Here is a 19,790-nt window from a genome sequence, read left to right as displayed (position 1 = left end):
TAAAGCATGCTATTATTGCAATTAAATAGGAATTTGCTGTAACTCAGGCATGGAATGTCCAATCTGCCCCAAACTTCACACTTTTGATAAGCGTTCTGTACTGAACACATCTACATGAGAATATTCAGTTATAATAATAGCGCCACCTACTGGTAACAGGAAGTGTCATGTTTAACACGTTGATGCCATTCTAGCAACATGTTAAAAATGCCATTGACTTCTAAACATGCTAGAAACATGTTAAAACATGCTAGCAATACTTAGATAAGTGCTAAAGCATGCTAATTCAATGAAACAGGATGTTGTTGTTACTCAAGAAGGCAATGTCCAATCTGCGCCAAACTTCACACTTTTAATAAACGTTCTATCCTGAACACATGACCATGCTCATATTCAGTTACAGTCATAGTGCCACCTGCTGGCAACAGGAAGTGACATGTTAAACACTGTTGTGGACATATAAAAACATATAAAAAAGTGCCAGCAAGTGCTAAACATGCTAACAACATACTAGAAACATGCTAGCAAACACTTAGTTAAGTGCTAAAGCATGCTATTACTGCAATTAAATAGGAATTTGCTGTAACTCAGGCATGGAATGTCCAATCTGCCCTAAACTTCACACGTTTGATAAGAATCATGGCCTGAACACATGTCTATGCTCAAATTCAGTTATAGTAATAGCGCCACCTACTGGCAACAGGAAGTGACATGTTTAACACGTTGATGCCGTTCTAGCAACATGTTAAAAATGCCATTGAGTTCTAAACATGCTAGAAACATATTAAAACATGCTAGCAATACTTAGCTAAGTGCTAAAGCATGCTAATTCAATGAAACAGGACTTTGTTGTTACTCAAGAAGGCAATGTACAATCTACCCCAAACTTCACATGTTTGATAAGAGTTATCTCTTGAACACATGTCCATGCTCATATTTAGTTATAGTCATAGCGCCACCTGCTGGCAACAGGAAGTGACGTTTAACACTGTTCTTGACTCCTAATAACATATAAAAAAATGCCAGTAGATGCTAAACATCCTACCAACATACTAGAGACATAATAAAACATACTAGCAAACACTTAGCTAAGTGCTAAAGAATGATATTACTGCAATTAAATATGAATTTGCTGTAACTCAGGCATGGAATGTCCAATCTGCCCCAAACTTCACACTTTTGATAAGCGTTCTGTCCTGAACACATGACCATGCTTATATTCAGTTACAGTAATAGCGCCACCTGCTGGCAACAGGAAGTGACATGTTTAACACTGTTATGGACTCCTAATAACATATAAAAAAGTGCCAGCAAGTGTTAAACATGCTAACAACATACTAGAAACATGCTAAAACATGCTAGCAAACTCTTAGCCAAGTGCTAAAGCATGCTATTATTGCAATTAAATAGGAATTTGCTTTAACTCAGGCATGGAATGTCCAATCTGCCCCAAACTTCACACTTTTGATAAGAGTCATGGCCTGAACACATCTACATGAGAATGTTCAGTTATAGTAACAGCGCCACCTACTGGCAACAGGAAGTGACATGTTTAACACGTTGATGCCGTTCTAGCAACATGTTAAAAATGCCATTGAGTTCTAAACATGCTAGAAACATATTAAAACATGCTAGTAATGCTTAGCTAAGTGCTAAAGAATGCTAATTCAATGAAACATGACTTTGTTGTTACTCAAGAAGGCAATGTCCAATTTGCACCAAACTTCACAAGTTTGATAAGAGTTCTGTCCTGAACACACATCCATGCTCATATTCAGTTATAGTCATAACGCCACCTACTGGCAACAGAAACTGACATGGTTAACACAGTAATGCAGTACTAACCACATAATTATTGTGTACTAAGCATGCTAGAAACAGACTAAACATGCTAGCAACACTTAGCTGAGTCATGAAGCATGCTATTATCACCATTATACAAAACATTTTGTAACTGACTTTGACATACTCTTACTATATATACCTCCTTAAATGTACATTTCCCAACCATGCTCTGTCTTCCTAAAGCCACCGAGTGTTGATGGCATGGGTGCGAGGGCCCTTTCATCGCTGCTTGCAGCTTTAATTAGGGCCCAAGCCCTGAAAGGGCGAAGGCCCTATTGTTTCCGGTAGGATTATTATTATTAGGGCCCAAGCCCTGAAAGGGCGAAGGCCCTATTGTTTTCGGTAGGATTATTATTATTATTATTATTATTATTATTATTATTTTGTCAACCTTTCGGGCACTTTTGGGGCCCTTAACATGCTCGAAAACTCTTGAAATTTTGCACACAGGTCAGAACCCGCGGCCATCAGGGCCGGGCTGAAGCTGGTACCCGGGCGTGGCAGGGGGCCTCGACAGCGCCCCCTGGAACGGGATCCGAACACTTGTCCATAAATCAGACACGCTTGCATGTAATAATATGAAACTCTGTACACATATAGACCTCATCGGGCCGAACAACTTTCGTGCTCTAAGTTTTACGCTAGACCAACAGGAAGTCGGCTATTATGGGTTGTTTGGAAACGCATGCTGTGGAATTTGATGTACTCCTCCTAGGAAATTCATCCATTCGCCTCCAAACTCGGTCGGCATGAAGTCAAGACATTGAGGATGCTAAATTGCGGACGGATTTTTGATATCTCGAACGGTTTGGCCGTGGCAAGGAAACGAATTTATGGCGAATAATTCAAACAGGAAGTGTGTTATAACTTCTGCATACATTAACTGATCTTGATGAAACTTCAGCAGTGTCTTAGTTGTAAGAGGCCGATCACATGGATGTGACATTTGTGAGTCAAAGTTATAGCGCCACCAACTGGCAACAGGAAGTGTGTCACTTTCAAAATGCTTTGAAATCACCCTCTTATTTTTACCCGATTTGCTTCAAACTTTATGTGTATAATGTAAACACACGGCAGATGTAGACCTGTGAAAGGATTATTGATATCTTAGATACTGTTGCCGTGGCAACGCATCAAACTTTACTATTCTTTTCGGATGCTTTTGAGACTCTTCACATGCTTGAAAATGCATGAAACTCGACAGACACATCACATTTATTATCCAGTAGACATGTGCAAAGTTTCAGAAACGGGCGTGGTGAAATGGCTCAGTAGCGCCACCTTTAGTCAAAAGTGGGGGGGTTAGTTTTATCAACAGCAACAAAACTTGGTATGTGTATTGTTCTCATCAAGACGGACAACTTTCTAATTTACAGTAACTAGCTCGGACCAAGAGGAAGAGAGATATTTTGGTTTGAATGTGGATTTTCTGGAGAATTTTCTCTCCCTCTCTCTGTGTCTCTGTGTCTCTGTGTGTGTGAGGGGAGGGGGGGATTTGACTATTGCTTTTATATTGTTAATCAAGGTTTCAGGGGCTTTTGGGGTCTTTAACGTGCTCAAAAACTCTTGAAACTTAGCACACAAGTCAGAACCCCCTGGCATCAGGGCCGGGCTGAAGCTGGTACCCGGGCGTGGCAGGGGGGCTCAACAGCGCCCCCTTAAACTGGGTCTGAAAACTTGGTCCATAGATCAAACACGCTTGCATGAATTAATATGAAACTCGGTACACATATAGATCTCATCGGGCCGAACAACTTTTCCCCGGTCAAGTTTTACGCCAGCCCAACAGGAAGTCGGCTATTATGGGTTGTTTGGAAAACGCTTGCTGTGGAATGCGAAGTACTCCTCCTAGAGAATTCATCCAATCCCCACCAAACTCGGTGTGCATGAAGTCAAGTCATTGAGGATGCTAAATTGCGGAAGGATTTTTGATATCTCGAACAGTTTGGCCGTGGTGAGGAAACGAATTTATGACGAGAAAAGATAAACACGAAGTGTTATAACTTCTGCATACATTAACTGATCCTGATGAAACTTCACCAGTGTGTTCGTGGTAAGAGGCCGATCAGATGGATGTAACTATTGTGAGTCAAAGTTATAGCACCACCAACTGGCAGCAGGAAGTGTGTCACTTTCAAAATGCCTTTGACAAAAGTGGGGGGGTTAGTTGTATATACAGTAACAAAAATCAGTACGTACATTGGTCTCATCGAGCCGGACAACTTTCTAATTTAAAGTAATTTGCTCCAACCAACAGGAAGTCAGATATTTAGGTCTGAATGTGGATTTTTGGGATGTTTCAGACTCTGAGTTTTTAGCTACTCCTCCTAACTGGTTTATTTTTTTCACACCAAACTTTTTCAACACGATGAAAATACATTAAAGATGCTAAATTGTGAACGGATATTAAATATTTCAAACAGTTTTGATATAGTGAGGGATTAAAGTAATGTACAAAAAGGAAACGAAAAGCCTCATCTTCTAAAAATGTAATTATACACCATTTATTTCTTTATAAAAGTATACAAATATCACAACTAAACCCATTTTATTCTTTTTTTTTTTCAATTTAAGAATTACTTATACGTTTAAAAATAGCAACTGTACTCTTTAGTCCCATAAAAGTCAAGTCATACATAGGGCTATACTGCCCTCTTGTGTTCAAAATCAGGTAGGCCTATTGTATCTATATAAAAATATACTAGGTATGTGACGGTGAGAATATTTTACCACCGGTTAATCAAGGGGTTAATCAACGTTAATCAATGTTGTGGAATATTTTGAGTGTATCATAAAATCAGAATAAAGTAAGACAAGTAATATTTTCTGTCTTCTCTATATATATATATATATATATATATATATATATATATATATATATATATATATATATGTGTGTGTGTGTGTATGTATATATATATATATACATATATATATATATATATGTGTGTATATGTATGTATGTATGTATGTATGTGTATATATATATATATATGTATATATATATATATAAATATAGCTGCGAGCAGCGATTACGGGCCCAAGTCGGCGGCACCGCCACCCCGGTGCCTTTAGGTAACTAAAGGCACCGGGGTTGCGGTGCCACCGGCTTGGGCCCGTAATCGCTGCTCGCAGCTATATTTATTATTATTATTATTATTTTGTCAACCTTTCAGGCACTTTTGGGGCCCTTAACATGCTCGAAAACTCTTGAAATTTTGCACACACGTCAGAACCCGCGGCCATCAGGGCCGGACTGAAGCTGGTACCCGGGCGTGGCAGGGGGCCTCGACAGCGCCCCCTGGAACGGGATCCAAACACGTGTCCATAAATCAAACACGCTTGCATGTAATAATATGAAACTCGGTACACATATAGATCTCATCGGGCCGAACAACTTTCGTGCTCTAAGTTTTACGCCAGCCAAACAGGAAGTTGTTAGCGTTGTTTGGAAACACATGCTGTGGAATTTAATGTACTCCTCCTAGGGAATTCATCGATTCGCCTCCAAACTCGGTGTGCATGAAGTCAAGACATTGAGGATGCTAAATTGCGGACGGATTTTTGATATCTCGAACGGTTTGGCCGTGGCGAGGAAACAAATTTATGGCGAAAAAATGAAACAGGAAGTGTGTTATAACTTCTGCATACATTAACTGATCTTGATGAAACTTCAGCAGTGTGTTCGTTGTAAGAGGCCGATCACATGGATGTGACTATTGTGAGTCAAAGTTATAGCGCCACCAACAGGCAGCAGGAAGTACATCACTTTCAAAATGCTTTGAAATCAGTGTCTTATTTTTACCCGATTTGCTTCAAACTTTATGTGTACAATGTAGACACACGGCAGATGTAAACCTGTGAAAGGATTATTGATATCTTAGATACTGTTGCCGTGGCAACGCATCAAACTTTAATATTATTTTTTGATGCTTTTGAGACTCTTAACATACTTGAAATTGCATGAAACTCAACAGACACATCACATTTATTAGCCCGTAGACATGTGCAAAGTTTCAGAAACGGGCGTGGTGGAATGGCTCAGTAGCGCCACCTTTAGTCAAAAATGGGGGCTTAGTTTTTCCTAGAATCACAAAACTTGGTATGTGTATTGTTCTCATCAAGACGGACAACTTTCTAATTTACATGAACCATCTCCGACCAACAGGAAGAGAGATATTTTGGTTTGAATGTGGATTTTCTGAAGAATTTTCTCTCCCTCTCTCTGTGTCTGTGTGTGTGTGAGGGGAGGGGGGGATTTGACTATTGCTTTTATATTGTTAATCAAGGTTTCAGGGGCTTTTGGGGTCCTTAACGTGCTCAAAAACTCTTGAAACTTTGCACACAGGTCAGAACCCACGGCCATCAGGGCCGGGCTGAAGCTGGTACCCGGGCGTGGCTGGGGGGCTCAACAGCGCCCCCTTGAACGGGGTTCTAAAACTTGATCCATATATCAAACACGCTCGCATGAATTAATATGAAACTCGGTACACATATAGATCTCATCGGGCCGAACAACTTTACCCCCGTCAAGTTTTACGCCAGCCCAACAGGAAGTCGGCTATTATGGGTTGTTTGGAAAACGCTTGCTGTGGAATGTGAAATACTCCTCCTAGAAAATTCACCGTGTCCCCTTCAAACTCGGTGTGCATGTAGTCAAGACTTTGAGGATGCTAAATTGCGGACGGATTTTTGATATCTCGAACGGTTTGGCTGTTGCGAGGAATCGAATTTATGGCGAGAAAAGAGAAACACGGAAGTGGAATAACTTCTGCATACATTAACTGATCTTGATGAAACTTCAGCAGTGTGTTCGTGGTAAGAAGCCGATCAGATGGATGTAGCTATTGTGAGTCAAAGTTATAGCGCCACCAACTGGCAGCAGGAAGTGTGTCACTTTCAACATGCTTTTGACAAAAGTGGGGGGGGTAGTTTTAACTACAGTAAAGAAAAAACAGTTTGTATATTGTTCTCATCAAGCCGGACAACTTTCTAATTTACATTCAATAGCTCTGGCCATCAGGAAGTCAGATATTTTGGTCTGAATGTGATTTTTTTTTGCAAAATCAGCCTCTGAATTTTTAGCCACTCCTCTTAAACTATTTATTTTATTCGTACCAAACTTTTTCAACATGATGAAACTACATTAAATATGCTAAATTGTGAATGGATAATAAATATCTCAAACGGTTTTGCTATGGCGAGGGATTAAAGTAATGTCCAAAAAGGAAACACTAAAAATCTTCTACAAATGTAATTATATACCATTTATTTCTATATAAAAGAATACAAATATCACAACTAAACCCATTTTATTCTGTTTTTGCAATTCAAGAAGAATGAAAAAGTTAAAACAGGCTATTTAGTGCTATTTGGTTCAACAAAAAAGCAAACATAGGGCTATACTGCCCTCTTGTGTCCAAAAGGACATCAAAATAGTATATAAAACTTTTTACCAGGTAGGCCAATATTGTATTTAAATATACATTTATTAGGTATGTGTCTGAGGATATTTTCCCACCGGTTAATCGACGTGTGACACGAGTGGGTGCTTTTAAATCGCTAATATAATAGTGAAAGAAAAATAATGATAATGTTGCACACACAAATGTGGGAAAGAATGATGCTTTTAAACAACACTAAACCGCCATTAGGTGTCGCCAGGCATCCATCTTAATAAGCGAGTCATTGATTCATTCGTTCAAACGATTCGTTCGAATGAGTCGATCATGATTAAGACAGATGTTTATGGATTGATCATTCAATCTTTGAGTCAACCGATTCGTTAAAAATGCTGAATCGTTCAGTTATGAGAAAACACGTGATGCGTGATGGTTCTGCCGTGATCTTTGTTTAACTATTTTCGCTGCTGAAACAGAACAAAAACAGTCAACATTGCATCTAAAATGTAAGTGACTTAATTGTAACTGTTTATTAACCTGTTGTATGAAATCTAGGGGTGGGAGAAAAAATTTATTCTTAGATGCATCGCGATGCGGACGTGGACGATTCTGAATCGATTCACAAATGTCAAAAAATCGATTCTCTAAAAAAATATTTTTCTAATAACGTAATATTGACGGAAGGCAAAAGGCGGAACTCTAAGCGGACGTGCGTGCAGTCTGTGGCGCGCACATAACAGAGAAGTTTCTTCTGCTCACCAAGGCTGCATTTATTTGATTAAAAATACAAACAAAAACAGTAATATTGTAAAATATTATTCCAATTTAAAACAGCTGCTTTCTATTTTAATATATTTTAAACTGTTATTTATTCCTGTGATCAAAGCTGAGTTTTCAGCATCATTACTCCAGTCGTCACTGTCACATGATCCTTCAGAAATTATTCTAATATGATGATTGATACTCAAGAAACATTCATTATTATTTTAAATGTCGAAAACAGTTGTGTACAGTCTTTGATGAATAGAAAGTTCAAAAGAACAGCATTTATCTGAAATCTAAAGCTTTTGTAACGTTAAACACTACCGCTCAAAAGTTTTGGGTTAGTAATAATTAAAATTTTATTTTGGGGGGAAATAAATAAAATAAATCAGTACTTTTATTTATGAAGGATGAGTTAAACTGATCAACAGTTACAGTAAAGACATTTATAATGTTAAAAATATATATATTTGAAATATATGCTGTTCTTTTGAACTTTACATTCATCAAAGCATTTTGAAAAAAAAAAAAATCTGTACACAACTGTTTTCAACATTGAAAATAATAATGAATATTTATTGAGCATCAATCATCATATTAGTATGATTTCTGAAGGATCATGTGACACTGAAGACTGGAGTAATGATGCTGAAAACTCAACTTTGATCACAGAAATGAATTACTATGTAAAATATTTAAAAATTGAAAACAGCTGTTTTAAATTGGAATAATATTTCACAATATTACTGTTTTTGTTTGTATTTTTAATCAATAAATGCAGCCTTGGTGAGCAGAAGAGACTTCTCCTAAAAACATTAAAAATCTTACTGACCCCAAACTTTTGAACAATAATATATATATATATATATATATATATATATATATATATATATATATATATATATATATACATATATATGTATGTGTGTGTATGTATATATGAAGAGTTCAGATGCAAAAGCCTCTAAATGCCATCTGAAATTTTCTTCTAGGATGATCATTTTTATCAAGCTCGTATATTTAAATTCAGTAATTTCACTTAAAGGTAGGGTAGGTAATCCTGTTCAGAAACATTTTTTTTTATACTGGGTGAAATGGTCCTTCCATTCTGATAGTAGTCAATACATTATGTGTTCAGAAAAAGGAATGAAAAAAATCTGACCTCTGTAGCAGCTGTAGGACAGTAAAAACTCTGACCAATCACTGCCATTCGGTGCGAATGTAAAGAACCAATCAGATGCCTTCATGTCTCGTGCCCGCGCCCCACTGCGTGCACTCATCACATGTCACCGTTCCCGGAAATATTCAGCTCACTACACCGAGTAAGCAGGAGTTTGCGGCACAATGGCTGAGAAAATGCAGCAAAAACTACCAATGCCAGCTTTGCTACTTTGCTAAACTACTTCCTCGGACCCTGCCCGCACTCTTGAACGACCTCCTCTGCTTCGCCCTCGACCCCGGAGTGGACCTGTCCTCGAACCGACGATCCGGTACTTGTCACCGGAGTGTAACGTTAGTCCTCATCAGAGTCAACAATGTTTTCATCATGGAAACTTTTACATACAAAACACCGTATATGTTATGACTCTTACACGAAATTCACCTTCATCACAGTTTAACTGATGGTAATGGAAAAACGTGTATCAATGAAACCTAGCTTTGCCTTATAAATATAGCTCGTTACCTATAGCCTAAATATAGCTCGTTACCGAATCAAACAAAATATATTTTAAACTTTACCAGTATCGATATGCTAGCTTGATAGTGAGTACTAAAAGCCATCATATTTGTTTATATTCATAGTGATAAAGTTAGGTATTTTATTACATGTGATTCTGACATGATGTCACTGCATGCACTGCGCTCCTTCCTCTCCACTCGTCTCGGGTAAATAAATGCGTCTTCAGCGTTTGGCGTCGCGCGTTCATGTGTTTTGGGGGCGTGGCTTTGGAAGGAGCCCAGAAGGGAGTGGGTGGAGTAAATGGAAATAATGAGCTGTGTTTACAACAGTCGTGAGAGGTCTACAGACACTCGATTTTTATACTTTCTTTTTCAGAGTACTTACATTTTAATTATGTATTGGTATATAAAGACAGTTTAAACAAATTTGGAATGTTTTTTTTTTTAGAAAAATCTTACCTACCCTAGCTTTAAATGGCAATGAAAATGACCTATTAATTATCATTTAAGTGAAATAACTGAACTTAAATATACGAGCTTGATAAAAATGATCATTCTACAAGAAAATTTCAGATGGTATTTAGAGGCTTTTGCATCTGAACTCTTCATATATGTATATATATATATATATATATGTATATATATATATATATATATATATATATATATATATATATATATATATATATATATATATATATATATAAATATAGCTGCGAGCAGCGATGGAGGGCCAAAGCCGGCGGTACCGCCACCCCGGTGCCTTTAGGTAACTAAAGGCACCGGGGTTGCGGTGCCACCGGCTTGGGCCCGTAATCGCTGCTCGCAGCTATATTTATTATTATTATTATTATTTTGTCAACCTTTCGGGCACTTTTGGGGCCCTTAACATGCTCGAAAACTCTTGAAATTTTGCACACAGGTCAGAACCCGCGGCCATCAGGGCCGGGCTGAAGCTGGTACCCGGGCGTGGCAGGGGGCCTCGACAGCGCCCCCTGGAACGGGATCCGAACACTTGTCCATAAATCAGACACGCTTGCATGTAATAATATGAAACTCGGTACACATATAGACCTCATCGGGCCGAACAACTTTCGTGCTCTAAGTTTTACGCCAGACCAACAGGAAGTCAGCTATTATGGGTTGTTTGGAAACGCATGCTGTGGAATTTGATGTACTCCTCCTAGGAAATTCATCCATTCGCCTCCAAACTCGGTCGGCATGAAGTCAAGACATTGAGGATGCTAAATTGCGGACGGATTTTTGATATCTCGAACGGTTTGGCCGTGGCAAGGAAACGAATTTATGGCGAATAATTCAAACAGGAAGTGTGTTATAACTTCTGCATACATTAACTGATCTTGATGAAACTTCAGCAGTGTGTTAGTTGTAAGAGGCCGATCACATGGATGTGACATTTGTGAGTCAAAGTTATAGCGCCACCAACTGGCAACAGGAAGTGTGTCACTTTCAAAATGCTTTGAAATCACCCTCTTATTTTTACCCGATTTGCTTAAAACTTTATGTGTATAATGTAGACACACGGCAGATGTAGACCTGTGAAAGGATTATTGATATCTTAGATACTGTTGCCGTGGCAACGCATTAAACTTTAATATTCTTTTCGGATGCTTTTGAGACTCTTCACATGCTTGAAAATGCATGAAACTCGACAGACACATCACATTTATTATTCAGTAGACATGTGCAAAGTTTCAGAAACGGGCGTGGTGAAATGGCTCAGTAGCGCCACCTTTAGTCAAAAATGGGGGCTTAGTTTTTCCTAGAATCACAAAACTTGGTAGGTGTATTGTTCTCATCAAGCCGGACAACTTTCTAATTTACAGTCATAACCTCAGACCACCAGGAAGAGAGATATTTTGGTTTGAATGTGGATTTTCTGAAGAATTTTCTCTCCCTCTCTCTGTGTCTCTGTGTGTGTGAGGGGAGGGGGGGATTTGACTATTGCTTTTATATTGTTAATCAAGGTTTCAGGGGCTTTTGGGGTCCTTAACGTGCTCAAAAACTCTTGAAACTTTGCACACAAGTCAGAACCCCCTGCCATCAGGGACGGGCTGAAGCTGGTACCCGGGCGTGGCAGGGGGGCTCAACAGCGCCCCCTTGAATGGTGTCCCAAAACTTGGTCCATAGATCAAACACGCTTGCATGAATTAATATGAAACTCGGTACACATATAGATCTCATCGGGCCGAACAACTTTCCCCCGGTCAACTTTTACACCAGCCCAACAGGAAGTCGGCTATTATGGGTTGTTTGGAAAACGCTTGCTGTGGAATGCGAAGTACTCCTCCTAGAGAATTCATCCAATCCCCACCAAACTCGGTGTGCATGAAGTCAAGACATTGAGGATTCTAAATTGCGGACGGATTTTTGATATCTCGAACGGTTTGGCCGTGGCGAGGAAACGAATTTATGGCGAGAAAAGAGAAACACGAAGTAGAATAACTTATGCATACATTAACTGATCTTGATGAAACTTCAGCAGTGTGTTCGTGGTAAGAGGCCGATCAGATGGATGTAACTATTGTGAGTCAAAGTTATAGCGCCACCAACTGGCAGCAGGAAGTGTGTCACTTTCAACATGCTTTTGACAAAAGTGGGCGGGTTAGTTTTAACTACAGTAAAAAAAAAAAAAAAGTTTGTATATTGTACTCATCAAGCCGGACAACTTTCTAATTTACATTCATTAGCTCCGGCCATCTGGAAGTCAGATATTTTGGTCTGAATGTGGATTTTTGGGATATTTCAGACTCTGAGTTTTTAGTTACTCCTCCTTATACATAGGGCTATACTGCCCTCTTGTGTTCAAAATCAGGTAGGCCTATTGTATCTATATAAAAATATACTAGGTAATATGTGACTTTGAGAATATTTTACCACCGGTTAATCGACGTGTGACACCACTGGGGGCTTTTGAATCGCCAACTTAAAAACGAAAGTAAAATATGTTCGTCCGCACTGACATTGATAATGGTTGAGCAAGCATTTCAAATGAATTCCTATGGAAGTAGGAATTAACTGAAAAACATTCCTCGCTCGTTCCTCGCCGTGGACGCGCACCGTTATGAATGCCCGTGCAGCCGTGAGCATTTTAGTTTAATTTTAAAATTAGCGCCTTTCGGGGGGTGGATTGCTTGAAATTATTTTACAAAAGCACAATGTTGTGTTTTATTGCGACTGTACACAAATATAAGTTAACACTTTGCAGTTTGAATGTCGTCCTGTATAATGACGGAGTATGTTTTTATGTGTCCACTGTTCAAACGCGCCCACGCCACACACACACACACACACACACACACACACACACGGTTTACTATCTTAGTGGGGACTCTCCATAGCCTTAATTTTTTTTATACTGCATAAACTGTATATGCTATCTCCTCACACTAACCCTACCCCTAAACCTACCTATCACAGAAAACTTTCTGCATTTTTACATTTCCAAAAAAACTCATTCTGTATGATTTATAAGCTTGTTTACCCATGGGGACCTCTATTTAGGTCCCCACTGTGACACGAGTCCCCATGAGTCTGTATGCATTCAGGTTGAAGTCCCCACCGGGATAGAAAAACATGAACACACACACACACATTCCAGCATTGTAATCTTGACATCGCAGCATGTTCATTATGGCCTTCATAAAATATAATAATAAAATAGTCAACCTAACATATAACAATTACACTGCTCTAAATAGTCAGTAGTACAATTCATACATTCACAGTAAGCACCGCTCCACTGTGGTGTTTCCAAGCACATTTTTGCGCTTGTGAAGAGGATGATTTTTTCCGTCGATATTGGAACACGAGTTAAGAACAAAGACTATAATAAAGAATAGTTTAGCATCCAAATACATCGCAAATGTTGAAACATTTTGATTCTAATGAGAGGGTTACGTGAGCTCAACACTACTTTCTTTCATTTTTATTTTTACATTAAATTTAAAGGATTTGTTGTGGAATATTTTGAGTGTATCATAAAATCAGAATAAGGTAAGTCAAGCAACATTTTTGGTCTTATATATATATATATATATATATAAATATAGCTGCGAGCAGCGATGAAGGGCCAAAGCTGGCGGTACTGCCACCCCGGTGCCTTTAGGTAACTAAAGGCACCGGGGTTGCGGTGCCACCGGCTTGGGCCCGTAATCGCTGCTCGCAGCTATATTTATATATATATATTTTTTTTTTTTTTCTTTTTTTTTTTTCTTCATTTTTTTTTTTTTTTTGCCTTTTTGCCACTTTTGGGGCCCTTAACATGCTCAAAAACTCTTGAAACTTTGCACACAGGTCAGAACCCGCGGCCATCAGGGCCGGACTGAAGCTGGTACCCGGGCGTGGCAGGGGGGCTCGACAGCGCCCCCTGGAATGGGGTTCGCAATCTTGGTCCATATATCAAACACGCTTGCATGTAATAATATGAAACTCAGTACACATATAGATCTCATCGGGCCGCACAACTTTCGTGCTCTAAGTTTTACAAAAGCCCAACAGGAAGTCGGTTATTATACGTTGTTTGGAAAACGCATACAATGGAATGTGAAATACTCCTCCTAGGGAATTCATCCGATCGCCGCCAAACTCGGTGTGAATGAAGTCAAGACATTGAGGATGAATTCTTGCGAACAGATTTTTGATATCTCGAACGGTTTGGCCGTGGCGAGGAAACGAATTTATGGCGAATAATGGGACACAGGAAGTGTGTTATAACTTCTGCATACATTATCTGATCTTGCTGAATCTTCAGCAGTGTATTCGTTGTGAGAGGCCGATCACATGGATGTGACCTTTGTGAGTCAAAGTTATAGCGCCACCAACTGGCAACAGGAAGTGTGTCACTTTCAAAATGCTTTGAAATCACTTTCTTATTTTTACCCGATTTGCTTAAAACTTTATGTGTATAATGTAGACACACGGCAGATGTAGACCTGTGAAAGGATTATTGATATCTTAGATACTGTTGCCGTGGCAACGCATCAAACTTTAATATTCTTTTCGGATGCTTTTGAGACTCTTCACATGCTTGAAAATGCATGAAACTCGACAGACACATCACATTTATTATACAGTAGACATGTGCAAAGTTTCAGAAACGGGCGTGGTGGAATGGCTCAGTAGCGCCACCTTTAGTAAAAAATGGGGGCTTAGTTTTTCCTAGAATCACAAAACTTGGTAGGTGTATTGTTCTCATCAAGCAGGACACCTTTCTAATTTACAGTCATAACCTCAGACCCACAGGAAGTCAGATATTTTGGTTTGAATGTGGATTTTCTGGAGAATTTTCTCTCTCTCTCTGTGTGTCTGTGTGTGTGTGTGTGTGTGTGGGGGGTTTTCAAGGTTTCAGGGGCTTTTGGGGCCCTTAACGTGCTCAAAAAATCTTGAAACTTTCCACACAGGTCAGAACCCACGGTCATCAGAGCCGGGCTGAAGCTGGTACCCGGGCGTGGCAGGGGGGCTCAACAGCGCCCCCTTGGACACGGTCTGAAAACTTGGTCCATATATCAAACACGCTTGCATGAATTAATATGAAACTCGGTACACATATAGATATCATCGGGCCAAACAACTTCCGCACTCTAAGTTATTAGCTCCGCCCAACAGGAAGTCGGCTATTATGGGTTGTTTGAAAAACGCATGCTGTGGAATTTAATGTACTCATCCTAGAGAATTCATCCAATCGACTCCAAACTCGGTCAGCATGAAGTCAAGACATTGAGTATGATAAATTCCGGACGGATTTTTGATATCTCGAACGGTTTGGCCGTGGCGAGGAAACAATGGCGAGAAAAGAGAAACACGAAGTAATATAACTTCTGCATACGTTAACTGATCTTGATGAAACTTCAGCAGTGTGTTCGTGGTAAGAGGCCGATCAGATGGATGTAACTATTGTGAGTCAAAGTTATAGCGCCACCAACTGGCATATATATATATATATATATATATATATATATATATATATAAATATAGCTGCGAGCAGCGATGGAGGGCCCAAGCCGGTGACACCGCCACCCCGGCTTGGCCCCGCAATCGCTGCTCGCAGCTATATGTATTTTTTTTTATTTTGTGTAGGTCCAAGAAGGAGATGCTAAAAATGTGTTACTACATCCTTCACACTGCTAAGTGTCTTGGCACTTTGCATTGCACTTTGCATTGCATTATGGGACACACAATTCGACACAGTGTGCTCTGGCTGTACACTTAGGTAATCCGAGTATTACACATATACAAATGTACACACCATAAACATACAGCGAAAACAGTATGAGTAGTATGGTTGCATTCTATTACATACAGAACACATCTGTATGTAAACTTTGTTGTTACATATTCATGAAGAAATTTGAATGACAGGCAAGTTGAAGAAAGACAGTAGAAGACCAATAAAGCTCTTATGAGAAGACATCTTACAAAAAGTGGTCTTGTTGGGTGTGTTCTAGCCAAGAAGCTATTTTTGTGGAAAAACAAGTGATTTTAGAATGTGAGGGTCCACAAAGAACAAGTGACAAGTCCAAGTAGCAAGTCAAAATCTGTCATTTGTGTTTTGACACTATCTGCCTGTCTCAAGTTAGTGCTAAATATCGTTCCTCCATTTTGAATTCTCAGCCAAGATGTTGAGACATTCAGCGTTACAATGCCTTCTCACTAAATTAATTCACAGGTCACCACATTTGAATCTAACAATTATATGTGCCACTTGTATACCCGCTGTACTTTGTTCACACAAATTTATAAGAAGTGAGTAGAACATAAAAATGCATGAACTACAAAAATTCATAAATGGTTAGGGATATTTTCTGATATTTCTCATGTTTTCTGATGTTACTTTTCAGAAATCTGGGGTCTGTCAAATTAAAGTTATAAATGGCCAATGGCCTATTTTCATGAATAACCATACTACACCATAAACTCAAACAAATATAGGCCTACTCTATATCCAATAAAGGCTGACAGACAGATGTTTAGACAGCTAGGGAAAAAATTAAGCAACAGACTTACAGAAGAGTGTAAAGATTATATGGTCTCAGTCACTATACATACTATCAGGGCTGTTAGAGACTGTGGGAGCCCCTTGGTCTGTTCACGTTCACAAGGACCCCTAAAGCGTGAGGTGATGTGAGTTTGATTACACATAGGCTACTGTACATGTCAACTTAAAAGTTTGGACGCACTTTTTGATGATCATCTTATAAATCGGTTTCTGCTTAAATGCTTGAAATTAGCTTTAAAGACAAACAATTGTTCCTACACATAGCATGTATTCTGATTAACAGTCTATGATTAATGCTAATTGCATTAAGGCATTTTCACAGTTACGTAGTTATGTAAAATCTATTAAAAGTGCCTATTGAAACCGAACACCCCTGGGCCCTTCATAGAGTGACATACGCACTCGGACCTCAGGTCACCAGGGACACAGAACAAAAAGCTGTGAGGGGGTATTATTCCTAAAATCAGAACAGGCCACTGATTCACAAAAGTCAACTTCTCAAACCCTTAAGAGATAGACTTAACCCCTTATCCAATGCAATTAAATCTTCAAAGGTTTGCAGTTAAAATGGTAAAATTACACGAATGCACTTCATTAAAAAAAACTTCAGTGTCATCTTGCCAGCTGCAGTTTTGCCCAGGCTTTTAAATGACAGCTGTGTGCCACCGATCCACATGCCACACAGCTGACCTGAAATGACCCTCCAGCTGCAAAGAAATTCTCATCTACAGAGAGTCAAGAGGACCACTAATAGTCTCCATATTTCAACATCCCCTTGTCTGTAAAAACACATTATCATAAATCACTTATTTCATTACACACAGAAAAGTGATAACCTGTTCACTGCATCACTGTTCTGACATACACCTCATTAATTGATTGCATTCATTACAGTAGATTTGAGTATTTTGTATGTTCATAATGGAACACTATAGCATACTGCTTTCTGAATACTGTCCAGTATATAGGCTAATGTATTTTGTATACTTTTTGTGTAATGCATACATATTTTTATGTATTTTATAGTGTATGGAAAAAAAGGTACAGTACGCAATGGTAAACATTTCCATCTGTACTGTAGTACTGTATAGTCACATTCTCAATATGTTGTGTATTCCGCAACCAGCATTCAGTTAACTTTTTTTTTTTTTTTTTTGCATTTAAATTTTTTTTTTGTGTGCGTGTTAAAATTGTGTAACAACGTCAACATTTTTAGCAGTGATAGTAAATAAGAAGTAAATTACCAGATGTTACAAATCACTTCCAGTTTAGTAGTCATACTGAAATTCGAATTTCTTTGTGGAATACGTTACTATTCTGTGCAGCCTGCTGTTGTAATGCTATAGGATACTGCACATTTTTTAAAAATGCAATAGGTCACCTGGGTATTCCATGTGTACAGAACTTGCACACAGTATGGTGCATGCTACAGAAAAGCGTAGCAAGATAGTATTCCATTAGAAACAAAGTCTTTGATGAAAGAGTTATTACAGACAGATATAACAAAATGCACAAACATTGGCAACAATTTTGTTAGCTACAATCAATCAAACCATACAGATCATAAATATGTTGAAATGATGCAAGATCTGTAAGTGGGTCAAATCGTTGGGCTCTGCCTGTGAGCCAACCAAATAACACTGGCCAACTCTAACACCTTTGAGAGCAAAAAACGGTCGGATGTCATACAAGTTTATTATTACGTCTGACTAAAGTTTGCAAAATGGTGCACACATGCATGATTGTATACGTGCAACCATAACTTTAGCAACAACAACAACAACAACAGAGCACTGTTCACTACATAAAGCATATTGTTTTAATGACATTACAGATCACATTCATAATAATGTAAAAAAAGAAATCATTTCGCTTTGGGTTAAATGTAAGCTACGGTGATGCATTTTCAAAACCTTCACGACTCTTAATTGTTTTGCCGAAAGACGCTAAAAGTGCAGCAAAACCACATCCGCTTGCAAAAACATGTAAAATATTAAACGCGCTATGTCATGTCGAGTAATTTAGAAACACAGCTGCTATATGTCTGAGCGAGAGCGAGTTGCACTTGGCTCTCGATGTTAACACAGATACATTTTACAGCAAAGTAATGCCGTTTCACTTCACACAGCGACACAGACGTAAAACATGGGAAAGAATGACTCACCTCTAAGCTGCAGAACAGTATGCGTGTATGTCCTTTATTAGATATCCCTGTAATATCAATATTTGTTCCTGTGATCGGACAGACGTGGCCTGAAATGACCCAGCATAGCAGATCAACTCCAACATGGACCCGGAGACACACAGAGAAGCGTGCAGCTCTCTCATCTGATCGCTATGGGGAATCAGAGAGCGTTTGACGTCTGGCCAAAGATGGTTTAACCCTTTACAGTGGCCTAAAAACTATATGATACTAAAGCACACTTAAAATACACGAATATCATTGCATTAGATATAATACCGGAGTGAATCTCACGAAAACGAAACATTTTTGGTCATATTTCACCCAATAGAAATAAATAAAGATGTTATGCATAAAATTAAGCAGACCAGTATGATCTTTTGCACTGTGACTGTGTTTTATTGCCACTGTGCCCTCAATTCTCATTACAGTAATGTGAATAAATAATATTATTTAAATGTATTTGTAGGCCTACATCATGGCAGTGTTTATTGTAGGCCTACTGTGTTTTATTTGATTAAAACTAATTATGGTTTTCTTTTACTATAAGAATAATGAGATGATTATAATGAAATGTGCTTCATGCTGTGTGAAATAGGGTGGTGTTGTCAAAGCCCTCAAAAGTTGATTGATGAGCGATCCATTAACTGACAACAATCCAGACACTAAACCTAAACACTAAACCGAATTTAAGTGTTCTTACTGTACTAAGTTACTTTGCTGTCTGGATAATGAACAAGCACATTATCTCAGAATAAATTTAGGATGATGTCATGATGACCTCCCAGCAAACACAAAACTTTTTTACAACGTTTCACAACGTTGTTTTTCGGTTGCAATTAGGTAATGTTGCAGTGCAACGTTTTAAAAACGTTTAAGAAACCACACCTAAAAAAATAAT

The 19,790-nt window shown here is 38.7% G+C and overlaps 1 protein-coding gene across 10 annotated transcripts in view; it reads right to left on the bottom strand.

Moving 5' to 3' along the window:
- The window catches only part of thrb (thyroid hormone receptor beta), a 498,010-nt gene extending 478,964 nt beyond the window's left edge, over window positions 1-19,046 (bottom strand). For 9 of the 10 annotated variants that reach the window (XM_079878990.1, XM_079878987.1, XM_079878979.1 and 6 more), the window contains exon 1: window positions 18,872-19,046. The gene's annotated coding sequence lies outside the window, so the exon portion shown is untranslated. The remainder of the gene's footprint in view (window positions 1-18,871) is intronic. The other variant, XM_079878992.1, reaches the window with a different exon arrangement.
- Window positions 19,047-19,790: the final 744 nt, after the last annotated feature.

This window comes from Squalius cephalus, assembly GCF_949319135.1.
Source record: "Squalius cephalus genome assembly, chromosome: 8".
Taxonomy (NCBI): Eukaryota; Metazoa; Chordata; class Actinopteri; order Cypriniformes; family Leuciscidae; genus Squalius; species Squalius cephalus.
This window is presented reverse-complemented; position numbering and strand designations above follow the sequence as displayed.